Raw genomic sequence first — 17,753 nt, 5'->3', positions numbered from 1 at the left:
CCAGCATTTCCCCATATAACAGGAGATTATACATTTTTTTTAGTAATTTCATATCACTCTCAATTAGCTCTTCTTGAAAGTTTGACACTGTGTAGCTGAAACCTTTTTTATTGTCTTCCTTAAACTGTTCGTTCAATTGTCTATGATGTAACCAACTTTGCAATGTAGTCTTTAGTTCCTCATATTCTTTCATCTTTAACCCTTTTTAAGCCTCTATTAATAATTCTCTGTACGTCAGCCATTTCTCTCTCTTACAAAGAGGCTTTAATGCTAATACTTCCACTGGCGAGAGCCACCATGGAGTTTTGGGTTCTAAAAAATCTTTATATTTATTCTGTACTTTTATAAGCATTTTTCTTATTATATGATTATTAAAACCTTTGTGTTTTTTATCTTCCCCATACCATAAATATGAATGCCAACCAAATCTATTATCATGTCCTTCCAAATCTAATATTTCATCGCTCTCTAATTTTATCCAGCCCCAAATCCACGTGATGCAAACAGCTTCATAATACAATTTTAGGTCTGGAAGGGAGAAGCCTCCTCTATCTTTAGTATCTATAAGTATTTTGTATTTTATTCTAGGCTTTTTCCCATTCTAGACAAACTTAGAAATATAGTTTTGCCAGTTTTTGATGCAGACAAAGTTACTTATGAGGCTGGGTCCTTTCAATGTAATAATAATGAAACCATAATACATTTCATTTGTATCTCGCCTTCCCCTGCCAAAGCTGTGCTCAGAACGGCTAACACAGGCTTCCTCAACCTCGGCCCTCCAGATGTTTTTGGCCTACAACTCCCATGATCTGTAATCTCAAAACAGCAGAGGGCCGAGGTTGAGGAAGCCTGGCCTAACATCATAGAAATAACAAAAGAAAAAAAATGGTCCAGTAGCACCTTAGAGACCAACTCAGTTTGTTCTGGGTCTAAGCTTTCGTGTGCAGGTGCCCTTCTTCAGATACATGGAAACCAAAGTCTGTATAAGAACTAGTATGAAAAAAGAGGTCTCCCAGCATTCTCCCAGGCCCATATAAGAACAGTGTAAACACTTGGGCCTGATGAGCGTTTAATGTTCCCAACCCTAATCCTGCGGTAAGCCATCTAACTAGGTTTTAATTTGATCCTGGCTTGTTTTCAGGAGGTAATTTCATTATTGTTTGATTTTATACCAATGTTAACTCTTAACACAGCATTTGTAAGAACCAATCAGATTTCTTCTGAGCATTTCAAAAACATCCCCACGTGGGACAAAGTCAGATCAGAGGAATCCTTTTTAACTACAAAGAACTAAATTGAGCATTAGGGTAAATAAAACAGGAATCAAGGAGGAATGCATTTAGCAAACCCCAGAGGTCATAAACAGGCAGTAAACAGGAGAGGAAGGACGGCAAGGAAAGATAGGCATTTTTATCACCTCCTTGTCCTTTTTTAATCGGCAAGGAAAGATAGGCATTTTTATCATCTCCTGGCCCTTAAGATCTACCTAAACTAACAAAAGCTACATCAAAGCTATTTCCTATCTTTATGGCCCAGGATGCCTGGTGAACAACTGGTCTGTGTAAAATGCTCTATACGTGACTGTCAGGCAGAGAGAGAAGAAAATGGCAGAAGTGCAGAGGCTTGTGGGATTCGATCAGGAATCATGTCAAAATGGCTGAAGCCCAGTCAAAGCAATGCATTCATTGCTGACACAATGGTTTGCTACATTTTTCATAATTCCTCATAGCAATCCCACATGACCACCACATCTCACCGTTTTTCATTTATTTAAATTTTTTTTAAAAAAAATTGTTTAGTTTTTTGTAAGAAGAGCTTAAGATAGTAGAGGTTAAGGTAGTAGAGGTATTGTATCCTCTCCATTGTCCTGCATATGTTCGTGTATCACGTAAAGATCTCCAGCAGACATTCCTGAAGTAGAGCTTGACATCCTCTGCCTATTCTTTTTTTAAATTGAGCGACTAGGCATGACCAACGTCAGTCTGCTGAGGCAGCACTGAGCATCACATAAATTGGCGGGAATGTAATTATAACTTCTTTGATTACACGTGAAGAACCAGCCGTCTGGTAAGTGCACATGAGCATAGTTAAAAGTAATCTGTTGAACATGTGAACTGTTAGGATATTTCCGTTTCACCTTAAAAGGGAGCAGGCTTTGTGAGTCACAGAGTCTGCGTATTTCCTGTTCACAGGAAGTTTATATTTTGTCTATTGCTTTCGTTTCTCTCTCTGTGCCTGAGACATCGAAGCAGGCAGTCATGTTTTTTCCTTTGTTCTGACCAACGCTGAATAAAGTTGTAAATATGCTCTCCTGAGTGCATCTTTCGTTGTGCGAACTCTGCTGATAGAGCGTGCACTAGAGCTTTGGAATGTGGGAAGCTATTTCTGAGGCTTCGTGTCGCTAATTGACTGATACTGTATCTACGGGAGATCAATGGATCGCAACGGAGACGACGTGGAGGCATGATGGCCTTTGTCTCCCTGGCAGTATCCCAACAACAGGTTTCGGGCCCAGATTCACGGCACTTACAGGAGAGTAAGACTGCAAAAGACTGCTGTGAGGTATGTGTGGGAAAAAGCGAAAGTAAGGCTTTTCTGTTGCCGCGGCACAGAGCCTTTGATGTCCGGCTGGCTTAATTGGCCTGGGAGCCACGCCAGAGGCTTCGTGATTAATGAGCTGCTGAGATAAGAAGTTTTTGAAGGCATAAAGGCTTACGGCTCAAGTAAAAACCTGGGATGGAGTTTTTCCTAGCCTCAGATGTTGGCACTCAGTGCCCAAAGTTAAATGCCCACAATTATGAGGCCTGGGCAAGATGGTGTGAGAGTCTACTACGACAGTTTGGAGTGTGGCATACTGTGTGTGAAGCCCCTCCAGTTCCTCTGACAGATAGATGGAAGGCCCAAGATTCAAGGGCCATAGACGTAATAGTCTTGTCCGTCTCTCTGGAGGAAATTGCTACGCTAGCTGGCAACACGACTGCACGTCAGATGTGGAATGCTTTGAAGGTAGCCCGTCTGCCAATCATCCCAGCCCAGAGTTTGACTGCGTTGGAGGTCCTGGCTGTTTCCCAGAATGCGAGTGAATGCAGGGATTGCAAGCTGCAGGGGGAGCTGACTGTGATGTCATCCCAGGCAGCATTCCAGCCTCCAGGGGGAGCCAAGGAGTCGGCAGCTGAGAGCTCTGTTTCTCATGAGAACCAAGGTCATCGTCTTTGCAGAGGCCGGAAGGCCAGAAGTAAACAGAGACAGATGCCTACAGATGGCCCGAAGCAGAGGGGGGGGGGGAGCCCAAGCCAGGGAAAAACAAGGTTTTGTTTGCTGGCACTGCTTCTCCAAAAGCCGAAGGCAAGTTTGATGGCCAGGAGCAGGGGGACAAGCAGCAAAAGCCCACGCCGGTGGAAAACAAGGTTTTGCTTGCTGAAAAAGCTGCTCCAAAGGCCAAGGCCAGATTTGTTATTGACTCTGGAGCCACCCGCCATCTAACAAAGGATCGGCACCTTTTTATCTCCTTCACACCTCAAGACGGAGAGATCCACCAGGCTGATGGAAAGACGTTGCGAATTGCAGGAGTCGGGACTGTGAAACTGGCAAGTCTGCACACTACCATCAGAGATGTACTTTATGTTCCAGGTGCTGCAGACAATTTGCTCAGTGTCCCACAGCTGACTGGGCGTGGCTTTGAGATTTCCTTCAAGAGGAGCGTCTGTGTCATCAGGAAAGGCAAAGAGGACATTTTGCATGCAAAGTTTATGGATGGTTATTCTGTATAACTTATGATGACAATGCTGTTGCTGTGTCAAATGTTGATTCTTGTTGTGTTGCACAAACTAACAAAGTTCTTCATGCAGGATGCATTCACGAGGCACACAGAAGGTTTGCTCACATGTCTTGGCAGGCACTGGCCAAGATGCCTGAGTTGGTTCAGGGTTTGAACATCAAGCCCTGTAAGTTTCACATGAAATGTGTATCTTGTGCAGAGAACAAGGTGAAGGTTGCTCCAAAAGGCAAGGAGTCTAGCAGGCAGGCTTCCAAACCCTACCAGCTAGTCCACGCAGACCTGGTTGGTCCACTTGCGCCCTCTGTGGGTGGAGCAAGGTACTTCATGGTTCTGATTGATTCTTTTTCCAGGTACATTCATGTGTTTATCCTCCAGCAGAAATCGGAAGCATTTCCTAGGTTCAAGGCATTCTGTGCATGGTTGGAGAATGTTCACAGTAAACACATTGGCTGTTTGTTTACTAATCGAGAGGCTGAATTCACTTCTCGGCTGTTTGAAGCTTTCCTGACCGAGAAGGGAATCCAGCATAGCCTCTCAAGTCCTGGATCTCCATGGGAGATTTGTGAGCAAGCAAAGCAAACGTTGCTGCAAGGACTGAAAACATTGTTGCATGATGCCAATCTCCCTGAGAAGTTTTGGGGGGAGTCTTTGAACTCGTATGTTTACACTTTTAACAGGAGACTGTCATCACCTATTGGTTGTACTCCCTATGAGAAGATGTTTGGTAAGAAACCTTACATCAAGCACATGAGAATCTTTGGTTCTGACATGTGGGTACACACCCCACAGAGCAACAAGCTTGGGAAGTGTGGGGCACATGGTTTGTTCATGGGGTATGAAAAAGGTGCATACAGGGTATGGATGACTGATTCTAAGTCCATTAAGTTCACAAAGAATGTTGAGTACAATCCTAAGGGGGGGGGGAATGTGGGAATTTTCCAGAGTTACCCAGAGGAAGATGAAGGTGATGTGAAAAAAGCAGACAATGTTGAGGTAGAAGAGGAAACTGAGGATGATGATGATGATCAGAGTTCGGATTCCAGCTCAGTGGGCAGCGCTGCTGCTGGTGTCAGCGACGGTGATGACACAGCAGACTACAAGAGCGCAAAGGCCTCAGTCAGGCCATCTGATGCGTCTGACAATGAACTGGAAGAACCACTGTGCACCATTGGTCACTTTTCTCCTAAGAAGGAGGAGATGAGTCCAGAAGACTTGCGTCTAGTACGCAGATCTGAAAGGGCGACCAAAGGCAGACCTCCAAAGAGATTTGCTGATGAGTTTGCTAAGACAGCAACTGCTGTTCTTAGTAGCTCAGAGAAGGTGTGGGAACCTTCAAGCTTCAAAGAGGTTCAGGAGTTAACCTCTAAAGATGCTGAGCCTTGGCTTAATGCCATGAAGGCTGAAGTTGATTCCTTGAACAGGAACCAAACTTGGGAGCTGGTACCGGTAGTCCCAGGGATGAGACTGGTTGGTAGGAAATGGGTCTTCAAGGCCAAGACAGACCAGAATGGCAAGGTAGTCAGACACAAAGCCAGATTGGTTGCCAGAGGTTTTTCACAGGTACCAGGACAGGATTACCACGAGACCTACTCACCCACCGTCAAGTATGAGAGCATTCGGCTGATGCTCAAGATTGCTGCAGAGGAGAAACTGCATGTTTCCCATCACAACATTAATACAGCTTTTTTGTACGGGGTTTTGGGGGAGGAGCTGTTTATGCTTCCACCTGATGGAATGCAGATACAGAAGGGAATGGTCTGTAAACTTCGAAAATCCTTATATGGTCTCAAGCAGAGTGCCAGGTGTTGGAACACAAAACTCACTGAGACATTGCTTTCTCTAGGTTTTCACCAGGGCAAGGCTGATCCGTGTGTGTTTGTCAAGGAGGACGGGCAAAACAAACTGTATTGTTTATGTTTTGTTGATGATCTTCTGATGTTTTGGAAGAATCAGGCTTTGTACCAAAGCACGCTAGCTCAGCTGAAGGAGCACTTTGACATGAAGGATCTTGGTGAGGTATCCAACTGTCTTTCTCTGCAGGTGGAGAGGGACCAAGCAGGTAATTTTCTGGTACACTTAACACAGAAAATTGCTGATGTATTAACCAGGTTGAATTTGGTTGATGCAAACCCAGCAGACACACCAATGGTGACAGGTTACCAGGTAGATAGTACTGCTGAAGTGTTTTCTGACACTACGCTATACAGATGCATTCTAGGCAAGCTGAATTTCATTGCTAGATGTTCAAGACCTGACATAGCTGTAAGCACTAACCTGTTTAGCAGACATACCAACAATCCTACTGTTCAGGATTGGAAATTCAATTTATTTATTTACGGCTATTAGCCCATAAAATATGTACAAACATAAAAACACAGGGACATAAAAACAGATATATTCGACATTGAAGGGTGGGTCATTGAGCAGAGCCAAGTGACAGCTTGGGGCCAGGAGAGCTCCAAGGGACGGATCACAGAAAAGGAAAACTGAAGACGAACTCCGACATGCACTCTCATCATAACAGTCCGATTAGTTTTGATGTTGTTGTTGTTTTTTGGTGGTTTTTGAGTGTGAGATAACCGCATTCAGAAATCTCGCCACCTGCAGAGTTACAGAAGGGTCTGTATCCTGCAAAAGCAGTGCGGCGTGTGACTCAACAGGCCTGCCAACCAAGCGCAGTAAAGCAGGACCCAGGAATTTAGCCCTGGCTATGCTATGTAGGGGACAGTTGAACATTATATGTGAAAGAGATTCAACAGTTTCCCCGTCACACACGCATAGCGGAGACACCAAACCCTTGGAAAATCTGTGGTTCAGCAGGTTCGATGGAAAGACATTGAACCTTGCACGAATAAATGCACGTCGGTGTGGTACTGATGAAAGAGATGACATGTATGATGGAAGGCCAAGTGGTGGGGTTATTCCGTGATACCTGGGGGAGCAGACACCACCACCCCTGGCGAGGTTGTGTTGATTTTCAATGTCCGCTAATCTTTGCTCAATAAGGCTTTTGGCTGAGCGTAAGTTCATCTTTAAGGAGTCCGCTGGGGAAATTCCGATGCTCAGAAGTTTGGCATGGATTTTTCCTACCCATGGATTGACAAAGACGTCCCGCCAGAGGCACTGAAAAAGGTAATGGTCGGGAAGCCTGTGCCAGCTGGACAGCCAATAGCCAAAGACTCGCTTCCAGATGACAGTCTCCAATGATGCAATCCTTAACTCCAGACGTATGGCTGCGTTGCTCACACACATGGGGAGTTTCAGAAGGCGACGGAGAAACTGATTCTGCAATGTCCCCAGTGATGTAAAATTGGACCCTGGGGCCCAGAGCGGGGCAGCATAACAGAGGGTGGAAACCACTTTTGCGTGGTATACCTTCAATGCAGAAGGGATGTGAGAGGCTCCGTCGGCCGCAAGAAATTGGAGTAGAGTATAAAGTATTGTTTTCCCTTTGTTTAGTAAATACTGTATCTGTGGCTTCCAGCTTAGATTGTAATGAAAAAAGACTTCCAGGTATTTAAATTTGAAAACCTGTTCTAATTGGACTCCATCTAACTTCCAGCTGTAAGTTTTCCGAGACCTGGTAAAGACCAGGACTTTAGATTTCCCATGATTAATTGTCAGATGGTTAAGTTTGCAATAAGCCGCAAAAATCTTTAGAGCTCTGCATAAACCAACTCTAGAGTAGGAAAGGATCGCTGCATCGTCGGCATATAGGAGCAAAGGGCAGCGAAAATCAGCTAGGCGGGGGGCATGAATGTTGGCTTGAGACTCGTTCAGAAAGAGCTTCATATCGCTAATAAACAGGTTGAAGAGGAGTGGGGCCAAAATGCAGCCTTGGCGCACACCTCTATTTATTGGGACCTCGTTGGATAGGTTTCCCGCCGGTGTGAGTCTCACTCTAGCCGACGACCCATGGTGTAATTGGGTTATAAGCCATAACAGCCTTCTATCTATGCCCCATCTCTCTAATTTCTTCCATAGGCAATTTCTTGGGATACTGTCGAAGGCAGCCTTTAGGTCTATAAAAGCGACACATAGGCGCCCCCGACTCAGGGCAGAATATTTTCTGGCAAGATGATACATGATTACCATATGGTCAGAGGTCGAGTAATTGTTCCTAAAGCCCGCTTGCTCATGGCCAATCAAATTTGAGTCGTTTGCCCAATGGGACAGCTTGGACAGCAAAAATTTTGCATAGATTTTCCCGATGATAGACAAAAGGCTGATGTTCCGATAGTTCTCCGGGTCAGCAGGGGGACCCTTTTTATGGACTGGCACGATCACGGCCTCCTTCCATGACCTAGGGATAAGCCCCGTAGAATTAATTGCATCAAAGACTTTGGCCAGAATTTCAGCCCACCACCTTGGTTGTGCAACAATAGCCTCAGCAGGGACTAGATCCGGCCCGGGGGCTTTGCCCGTTTTCAGATCTAATATCAAGTCCATTATCAGGTCTGGGTCAGTGGAGGGCCACAAAGGTAGATGGTCGGCTCGGAGTTCCGTGGATGAGTTGGATTCCTCTGCCAAGGAGAAATATTTACTCAAGAATTGTTCCCATGTGGGCGCGGGGATAATCGTCAGTGGGTACTTCCTTCCTCTTTTGTTTATCAGAGCCCAAAATTCCTGTGGTCTGCGGGATCTCGAGGCCGCAATCAAGGCTCGCCAACGTTTTTGATACCACTCGCGTTTGGCCAGCTTTAAAGTCTGTTTGTATGCTCTTTTGGCTTGTAAATAGGAAGATGGTAGAGCCTGAGCATTAGAGTTTTTGTATTCATTATAGATGGAACGAAGAAGGGATCTTGCTTGTTTGCAAGAGGTGTTAAACCAAGGGGCCCCAGCACTGCAATGCGCCACTTTCGCCTTTTGAGGAGGTGATGTAAAAAAAGTGGTAAGGTTTGTTATAAGAAGGTTAAAAAGTTTCAAAACCGAATTGGAATCTTGTAAATCAGTAGTTATTTGAGGTAAGTAGGCATTGATTTCCCTATGGAAGAAAACCTGGTGTTTTTGGGCCACAGCCTCCGACCATTTGATCCCTCTTATTTTGATCGATGATGAGGTTTCCAGAAGGACTGAGTGTTTATTGTCATTCTGGCACCGGAACAATGACAGAGTGGTCACTATTGGGAGGTGATCACTGAAATGTTGGTTTTCAACTTGGAAGGAAAGTACATTAACGGCCAGATTTGCGGAGATCAAGAGGTAATCGATAACACTGTTAGATGTTAGTCCCAGGTGAGTGAACTCCCCCGGTATATCGGGGGGGAAGGTGCCGTTCAAAAATACTAGATTCAGGCGAATGGCCATTTGGTAAAGGGTCACTCCTGCTTTGTTTACTCTGTTGTCCTTTGAAGTTCTAATTCTGGCATGTTCCAAGTCAAAATTGTCCAAACATGGGGGAGTCCACCATTTGGACTTGGTTAGTAAGTCCCAATTTGTGGCAATACGAGCATTAAAGTCTCCCCCAATTAAGGAGTACGAGTTAGGGCATTTAGTATGACATGACAGTAGGTGATTTTCAAATGATTCCCATCTCCAATCAAGATCAGGCGCTGAGCCTTCGGGGGGGAGATAAACATTAGTAATTAGTAATGAGGACTTCCCTTCTGTGATCAGTCCAGATAGAGCAAAAGGCGGGGAAGCCCGTACCAGAGTGAATTTGGCGCGAAGTTGGAGTGAAATCCCAATCAAAAGGCCCCCTTTGGGGCGACCACCTTTCAAAGAAGGGGAGGCCGGAAGTGTTAGAAGATCAAAGCCGTCTATGGTAATCTCTTCCTCATCCCATGTTTCTTGGAATAGAATGATTTTAAATGAATTTATGTACTTCCTGAATTCAGGGTCTGATTTTTTGGTTCTCCAACCAGCAATGTTCCAGCTAAGTATTGATAATGTCGAGTCCTTGTGCTGTCCCGGTAATTGTCACTTTGAGTTGTTTAATGGGTTCTTGGAGGTAGAACGAGGACCCATAAGGAAATCGGTAATTTTAGTTTGTGCGGATAAGGTCTTCTTCTGTGTTAATTGTATCGATGATTTGGTAACATTAACAGGCAGGAAGGGCTTTGCCGGGAAGGAAGAATTAGGCAAAGTTGGTGAGGTCGGATGCTGTTCATTGAGGTGAGTAGTAACAAGTCTTTGATGGGCTACACTAGTAGATCCGTCAGAATTATCAGTCTTAACCAGGGTAGCGCTAAGAGGTGTTCCAGCCATCACTTGTAGTTGCTGCGCAGATGGAGAGGAATTATCACGCAGATGTATTAAAGGACATGAACGTGAGGATGGTGCATGCATAGTCATTTCCTGGTGATCTTCAGGCAGGGTAGATTCTAGCTCAGGCATTGAGGCAAAGAAGTCATCAACTTCCATATTTTGATTGGGCATCAGGTCTGAGACGGGAGTATTGAGTTTATCGACTTCCTCCACGGTAGAATGGTGCTGTTGATCAACAGGTGACTGTTGATTCAGATCAGTAGGGGGTAACAAGGTAACAGGTTGAGAAATTATCAGGGCATTTGATGGAGACGCCATGTGGGACGTGGAGCGCCTGCTCTCCTCTCTCATCGGTATAGAGGGGTCCCCTTGCGATAGAAGTCTTTGTTTGAGTAGATCCAATCTATCGAGAATAGCCTGCTGTTCTTCTGAAGGGAGTTTTCCATAAGAGGAGATAAGATTTCTCTCTTCAGGGATATTCCAATCTCCGCTTGCAATTGGATCATTCCTCAACGTAACTAGATGGGCACTTGGGGTCGCAGGTGGAACAGGGGATACCCGGCTAGGTGATTTTCCCGTTATTATAGGAACAGAAGAAGGAAACGAGCGTTCATTGCCAGTTAAGATGTTGGCAAAAAGAGGTTTAACACTCGTGTCCTTAAAGACTCTTGTTGTTACAATCTCCCAGGGTGCCAGCTGATCTTTTTGTCTTGCAAGAAGATGTGGGATCCTTGCAGACTGGAAGGAGAGCATAAATTTCCTTGGCCAGGGCGTGGCATTTAGGGGTGCTACAGATATAAGATCTATCTGGAAAAAAGGAATATTTAACAAATCACGAAGGTACCCTTTAGCCATCCTCAGGTTATTCCACCTAAGACTGGGGGCGTCACGGGAAAAAATGGATAAACATATTTTGTTAGGTTGAAAAATCAAAGATTGCTTATTCCTTTGGAGCAGTGGCAGCCTGCATCTTAGGCCCTTAAGGAGAGGTTTCTGATCAAGTTGTCTCTTTAAGGCACTTACAAGCTGCACAGGAGATTGATGCAAATTAGATAGCTCAGTTGAGGAAGGTAGATGAGCCAGAAGGGCCCGTGAAAGTTTGTTCAATGACAAAGAAATCCCCTCCAATTCCTTGAAAATGAAGCTTAAAGTCCTGATTACCAGTTGTATTTGATCAGGTACTAAATCATGGGCAGTTTGCCCTAATGCTTCCCGTTTCAGTGACGGAGGGGTAATTAAGGTGTCAGGGAGGAGGGCTTCCCTATGGCTTCCATCCCCCGCTGAATCAGCTAGCTTTTCCAACTCTCCTTGATCATACAGAGGCCAGAAGCGGTTGTATGTTTCGACCGCAGAAACAATTACTTGCTCCGTTTTGCTGTTATTGTTAGTAGATGGTGGGGGAGATTCAAGCTTTGACTGCTTTGCTCTTGGAGGTGAACAACCTTTTTCAGCAGATCTTGGTCGCTTGCCATGACCCATTTGTCGCTGTCTCACTGACTACGGAGGTTCAAAGTAGAGGTAAACGGAGACAAAAGAGAACTTATCTTTTATGGCCGCAACTCCTCTGCTACTCCTCCTCCACTGCTCAGCATAACCCAATCTTCAAGGCGGCGTTACTAATCAGCAGAAGGTTTGAATATCCTTGTTGATACGTATATTGGCCAACCATAGAAGTAAAACGATTAAAACTTCTAACAGAGGTAAAATGATTTAAAAGTCTAATAAAAACAGCTAAAAAGACGGCTGTAAAAAGGCTATAAAAGGCTATAAAAGGTTTGTAATCCGGAGGGTTCATGAAGGAGAAGTTGTTACAGCCGCCATCTTCGGGCGTCTCGGCAGGATATCGATGAGAAGTCTATATTCTGAAGTGAAATGTTTCATCAAAACTGTGTCGGTTTTGCCTATACTTGGTTGGCTCCAGCCTGCACAGCTCTTCCCGCGCTTTTCAAACACCCCGCTTGGTACTTGCCCTCAGCGGCTCTCTTAACCGCCAACTCCCTCGCGTGCGCCGAGAGCAGGAAAAAAGACTCAGGATTGGAAAGCTCTGAAGCACATAGCCCGCTATTTGAAAGGGACTTTGCACTACAGGCTGAGGGCCACCAGTCAGAAGACTGGAGGTCTTGAAATTTTTGCAGATGCTAGTTTTGGAAGTGACAACACGGATGGTACAAGCACTTCTGGAGTATGCTACATGTACAACCACTGTCTGTTTGACTGGCTGTGCAGGAAGCAGACGACAGTACGCCTAAGTTCCTGTGAAGCAGAACTCAATGCGCTGTCATTTTCACTCATGGATTGTGAACGGTTGATGCAACTGTTTAAGGACATCGGAGTTTCTGTGAAATGTCCTATACAAGTGTATCAAGACAATAGATCCTGTTTGGCTTTGCTGAACTCAGAGAGTTGCAAGCAAAGAACCAAGTACTTGCAGATTAAGCTACATCGTGCAAGAGAGTGTATTCAGAAAGGACTCATTCAGGTGTCCTACATGGCAGGTAATGAAATTCCTGCTGATCTGTTGTCTAAGGTTGTTAACAGAGAACAACTTAAGGTTTATGTACAGAGGTTGCAATTGGGTTGAACCACAGGTACTACAGGTTACACGGAAAGGGGGAGGATGTTAGGATATTTACGTTCCACCTTAAAAGGGAGCAGGCTTTGTGAGTCACAGAGTCTGCGTATTTCCTGTTCACAGGAAGTTTATATTTTGTCTTTTGCTTTTGCTTCTCTCTCTGTGCCTGAGACATCGAAGCAGGCAGTCATGTTTTTTCCTTTGTTCTGACCAACGCTGAATAAAGTTGTAAATATGCTCTCCTGAGTGCATCTTTCGTTGTGCGAACTCTGCTGATAGAGCGTGCACTAGAGCTCTTGAATGTGGCAAGCTATTTCTGAGGCTTCGTGTCGCTAATTGACTGATACTGTATCTACGGGAGATCGATGGATCGCAACGGAGACTGACGTGGAGGCATGATGGCCTTTGTCTCCCTGGCAGTATCCCAACATGAACAATTCCAAGTTGGCCTTCCTGTTTCCAAACAGTGAGTTGCTTTCTCACTGCAATTCACAATCTGAGCCAAGAGGTGTCTGGCGGTGCTGCAACTCTAGGTGTGTATAATGATATTGCATCCAGAGGTAACTTTTGTGTCACTGTTCCCCAATCATGGAGATTGGTATAACCAATGACACCTTCAGGAATCCATTCAAGAAAACCACTTTCACATGTCTGTGTCGTGTCATATGAAAATGTTGTGTACAAACTGGGATCATATAATCTCCTAAGGCAGTGTGCATATCATATGTTTCACTCAGACAAAAATGAGAGACATTAGTGTTAGGACTGGTTGTTGTCCTCTTCAGATCACCACACAAACGCTTCTTGTTAGTTTATAACTTTTTATTGCGTATTAACAAACAATCTTATAAACGGTTCTTATCTTTAAATGTTATTCCTCAGAGTCACTTATTTCAGATATCTTCTGAGCTCTGCTTCTCCGTGATCAGCCACTCTCAAAATGGCGAAGGAGCTGCTCCTTTTGCTTTCCCGCTCTTTTTTCTAACCTCCTGGCTAGAGCTGGCTTGTATCTCCCCTCCTCCGAATCTGAGCTAGAACTTAACCATTGCCGTCCCTCCCTGCTGTTCCTGTTGCTCTCTTCTATTAGATTCATTGCTCTCCCCCCCCCCCTTGTGGAAAACTTTCTCCCTCTGGGAAACTGGAAACTTGTAACTCTTAAGTCTTCCCTGACAATTAGTAATTTCAGCTAAACACATCCTCAAATTATAGGTATGACTAGAAGAAGTGTCAGGGGGAAGATAGATACATTGAGTACTAGGTATCAAGAAAACAAATAATATACATGTTAAAATCAGCATAGAGTTCATATTTAGTTGAGTAATCAAGGCTACTAAAAAAGTCTCTGGTTCTGCTGGAACATCATGATGCTGAAGTTGTGTCCTGGCATCAAAGGTCAGGGTCTTCAGCATTCCCCATGTCACCTTTGGGCATCCCTCAGCCTTTTGAGGATGAGGACAGGCACGACGGACTTTCACACAGGGCTGCTGAACCTGTAGAGGCGGAGTCAGGGTCATGGTCCTTGCAAAGTTCGGAATGGGTTTCTGCAGGTCTTGGTGCCAGCGCATGTCTTGGCCGATAGGGATGGATACAGCGACCTGGAATCCACAAAGGACCTGAGGAAGTAAGAACAGTAGGGCATCCCTGCCCCCAGGTAATCAAAGGAACAGGTCCCTCTCACTGCAGGTTGGGGAGCTGCTGGTATGTCACTAGAGGGTGTTCCAGAGGTACCTCTTTCCTACAATGGCGTTCCATAGGAGAAAATTTATTAGGAAAGGAAACAGTTAATGAAGGACACCCACCAATAATATACTTAGCTTGTGTCAGAGGAATGGAAAATTGTTTATGCAGCTGCTTGGCTCCCTGGTGAAAAAATGCATGGCTGTCAATTGCATTAGAAAATAACAGACATAAATATTTCAGAGCAGAATCAGCATGTTGATTACCTTCTGAAATGACATTCGTGAATCCTGTGTGGGAGCGAAAGTGAGCAGCATAGAAAGGCACAGTTCTATTTGTCAAGAGATTTTTCAGTGTCAAGAACAGAGAGAATAGATTAAAATCTAGCATAGGAGAAAGATAGGAATTAGCCAAATGTGATAAAAAGATTAAACACATATTGAGTATCCACAGTGATCTCTGTGCACTCATCTGATTAGCTGTAAAAAAAAAAAAAAAGCCAGTTATTTTCAGAGTCCTTATATGTTAAAACACCTCTAGAGGGAGCTCCATCCTTAGAAAGTGTAAGTGCGTTTTGAACAGGAACTAATTTCCTTGGCACCTGTTGAATCAAAACCAGGCATGGACCTTTAGGAGGGTTAAAATGAACTGTCCCAATATAATCAGTAAATGCAATCTGACAGGGAAGAGAAGAACTCATTAGGGACTCGTGCTCCTGTTTAGAAAAAATGCAAATAACAAGCAGCAATATTTCGAGGCGGTGTATTAGGCAAAGGTAGCCACTCTAAAATCGCTATTCTGTCAGCAGTGGCTGGGGAAAAAAGGAGTCCTGTAAGTGAAGACATTGTATTAAGGAGAATCACGTGTATGAGGTGACCCCAAAACTCTGCAACTGCTGTAAAGTAAACTCATTAGGAATTTTCAGTTCAGGGAGGAAAAGAGAAAAAACAGTCTGTAATAGGCGATGAAGAATGAGTCTCACTGTCTGAGGTGGAATCGGACCTGTATGCTATGTCTTAATTTTATAAACCACCATAGGGAACTGAAAATTAGCAAGTTCTGCTGTCACTAGGTCGAAACCAGCACTGCCTTTAGTGGCATGGCTCAGATCTGCCACAGGAGACAGTGTGTTAAAAGCAGTTGGCTCTGCTGTTGTGACTTTGGTAGAAGACTGACAATCAGCTGGCACAACTGTCTTTGTTCTCCCGTTTAAACCCAGGCTGGAAGGCCACCTGTTGTGGCATTGCCTGTCTTTAGCAGAATGAACTGAAGGAGACAAAGCTGCTGCTAGGAGGGCAGATTTGTGAGTCTCAGTGCCAATATTCTGGCAAGGCTTAATCATCTAAGCACTATCTGTTTCTGGCTTCTGATAAATCGCTTTAAGAGCAGTCTTGCATTCAGCATTTTCATTTTCATAAGCCAATTGTTTCATTAAAACTTCAGAGGCCTCAAGGTTTGGAATTAATGTACTGGCTCCTCTTAGCTCATCAAGAAGGTCAGTAGTAAACATACTATGCAAGTCATTTTCTGTCACACTTCGCTTCAATTTTTTAAAAACTGCGAAGGGCAATGATTCGTGGGCTCTCTGTCCCTGTGCATTCTGAACAACAGGACAGATAGCAATCCCACGTGACCACCACAATTAGTCCTGCAGGAAAAAGCAAGGGATGGTACGCAGATGACTAAAAATAGCTTTAGCATATGCAATGAGACAAGAATTCAATATCTCTATTCAGACCAGGTCTCTCCATAGTTTTCAGTTTAATAATAAGTTGTAATTCAGCAAGTTGTAAACTCCATAGTTTGCAAACTCCATAGTTTGCAGTTTAGTAGTAAGTTGAGTTATCACTCAACTGCAACTATGGAGAGACCTGGTCTTAATAGAGATATTGAATTCCTGTCTCATTACATATGCTAATCATCTGAATACTGTCCATTGCATTTTCCTGTAGGACTAATTGCAGTCGTTCACACTTGCCAAGAGGTTGACCATACCCATTGAGTCATACTACCGTCCTGAGAAAAACCCCACCCTACCCTCCCTCTGTATATCAGGGTTTGGTGACTTCTCCAACCTCAACAGGTTTACCATACCCATTGAGTCAATCACTCATCTCCTACTACCATCCTGAGAAAAACCCCACCCCACCCTCCCACTATATATAAGGGCCTGGGGACTTCTGTTTCTGTGTATCTGAAGAAGTGTGCATGCACACGAAAGCTTATACCAAGAACAAACTGAGTTGGTCTCTAAGGTGCTACTGGACAATTATTTTTTAAAAAAATATATTTCGACTGCGTCAGACCAACACGGCTGCCTACCTGAATCTAGAATCATATAAAGAATACAATATGCAGAAAAACAAGCAATCAAACTGTCAGGGAACTGCCATCAGCTCAGAGGCGAGAGGTGGAAGGGCAGTTAGGTTACAGGGAGCCTCCAAAGATCATGAGAAGCAGCACTTCCTCCGCGGAGGAGGAAAGCCACGCCTCCAGTGGGGAAGGGATGCAGGGCTCAGAGTATACAAGGGAGAGACACAGCACCGAGTGAGGAGATTTCACCCCTCCCATATCCAAGAATCTCCTGATGATCTCTGCTGATTCTCCAGAGAGGAGGAGGCGTGTTCTGCTCTCTACTTATTCTGCTCCAGCACAACATCAAAGAGTCAGTCAGTCAGTCAGTGTGTCGGAGAGAGAGAGACTGAGTGTTACAGATCGTGTGTAGAGATAAGGTTGCTGCTAAGAGCAGCTGCAGACACTCAGTGCAGTGCAGCATTCTTTATGCTTAGACCTCATTTAGCTCTGTATATAGTTTGTATGATAGTTGTAGATAGAATAAAGAAGTTACTCTACAGAGCTGCTCTCCAAGTTGTTTATACTCTGCTATACTCTGCTGTGCGATGACTGTCTTCTTGTGGAAGTGTCTTCTTGTGGAAGTGAATCCGGTGCTCACAACTCTAAGCTGTGAGTCCACAGCACTTTGACCTGTTCCTGTGCAGAAGGTGGTCTCTGGAAGTGCTACCCAGCTCGCTAGCCCAGTCGGTGCTGAAGTGTATGAGTCCAGTTAGTGGCACTGGCTCAAGGGCGATGCTGACATCGGTTATGGGCCCAGTCATTGTTCCAGTCGTTTGACCAGTCGTTGTTCCAGTCGTACTAGTTGTCCCAGTCGTCCCAGTCGCCAGAGGTTTCTGTTGCTGATTGCCGGACGGTGGAACGGACGCTGCGTGCTGGACTGATTTGTGGTGCCCAGAAGCAGAGCTGTTTTGGAGCAGAGTGTTCAAGCTGCCGCTGTTGCTGTTGCTGCTGCTTGATTTATGGAGGTATGTTGCTGACTGCCAAAGAAAGAAGATAGCATCCCTGTTTGCCTGTTAATTGCGCTCTGAGTGGGAGAGAGAGTGGCTGAAGGAGTCCAAGGCTTTATCTGTGTTGCACGAGGGAAGTGTCTTGCTTTCAGTAATAGCAGACATGGCCTGTGCACATTCTGGCCAGATGGCTCTGTCCTTTCCTCTCCTCACGCCT

At 44.7% G+C, this 17,753-nt stretch overlaps 2 protein-coding genes across 3 annotated transcripts in view; one reads left to right on the top strand and one right to left on the bottom strand.

Annotated features, from left to right (window-relative positions):
- The window catches only part of LOC310753712 (uncharacterized protein), a gene marked incomplete at its 3' end in the record, with an annotated part of 332,047 nt that overhangs the window by 123,771 nt on the left and 190,523 nt on the right, over window positions 1-17,753 (bottom strand). The gene's annotated exons all lie outside the window — the stretch shown is intronic.
- The window catches only part of LOC310753823 (UDP-N-acetylglucosamine--peptide N-acetylglucosaminyltransferase 110 kDa subunit-like), a 122,119-nt gene that overhangs the window by 9,723 nt on the left and 94,643 nt on the right, over window positions 1-17,753 (top strand). The gene's annotated exons all lie outside the window — the stretch shown is intronic.

Source organism: Podarcis filfolensis (assembly GCF_964270895.1).
Source record: "Podarcis filfolensis genome assembly, chromosome: W".
NCBI classification, from domain to species: Eukaryota; Metazoa; Chordata; class Lepidosauria; order Squamata; family Lacertidae; genus Podarcis; species Podarcis filfolensis.
This window is presented reverse-complemented; position numbering and strand designations above follow the sequence as displayed.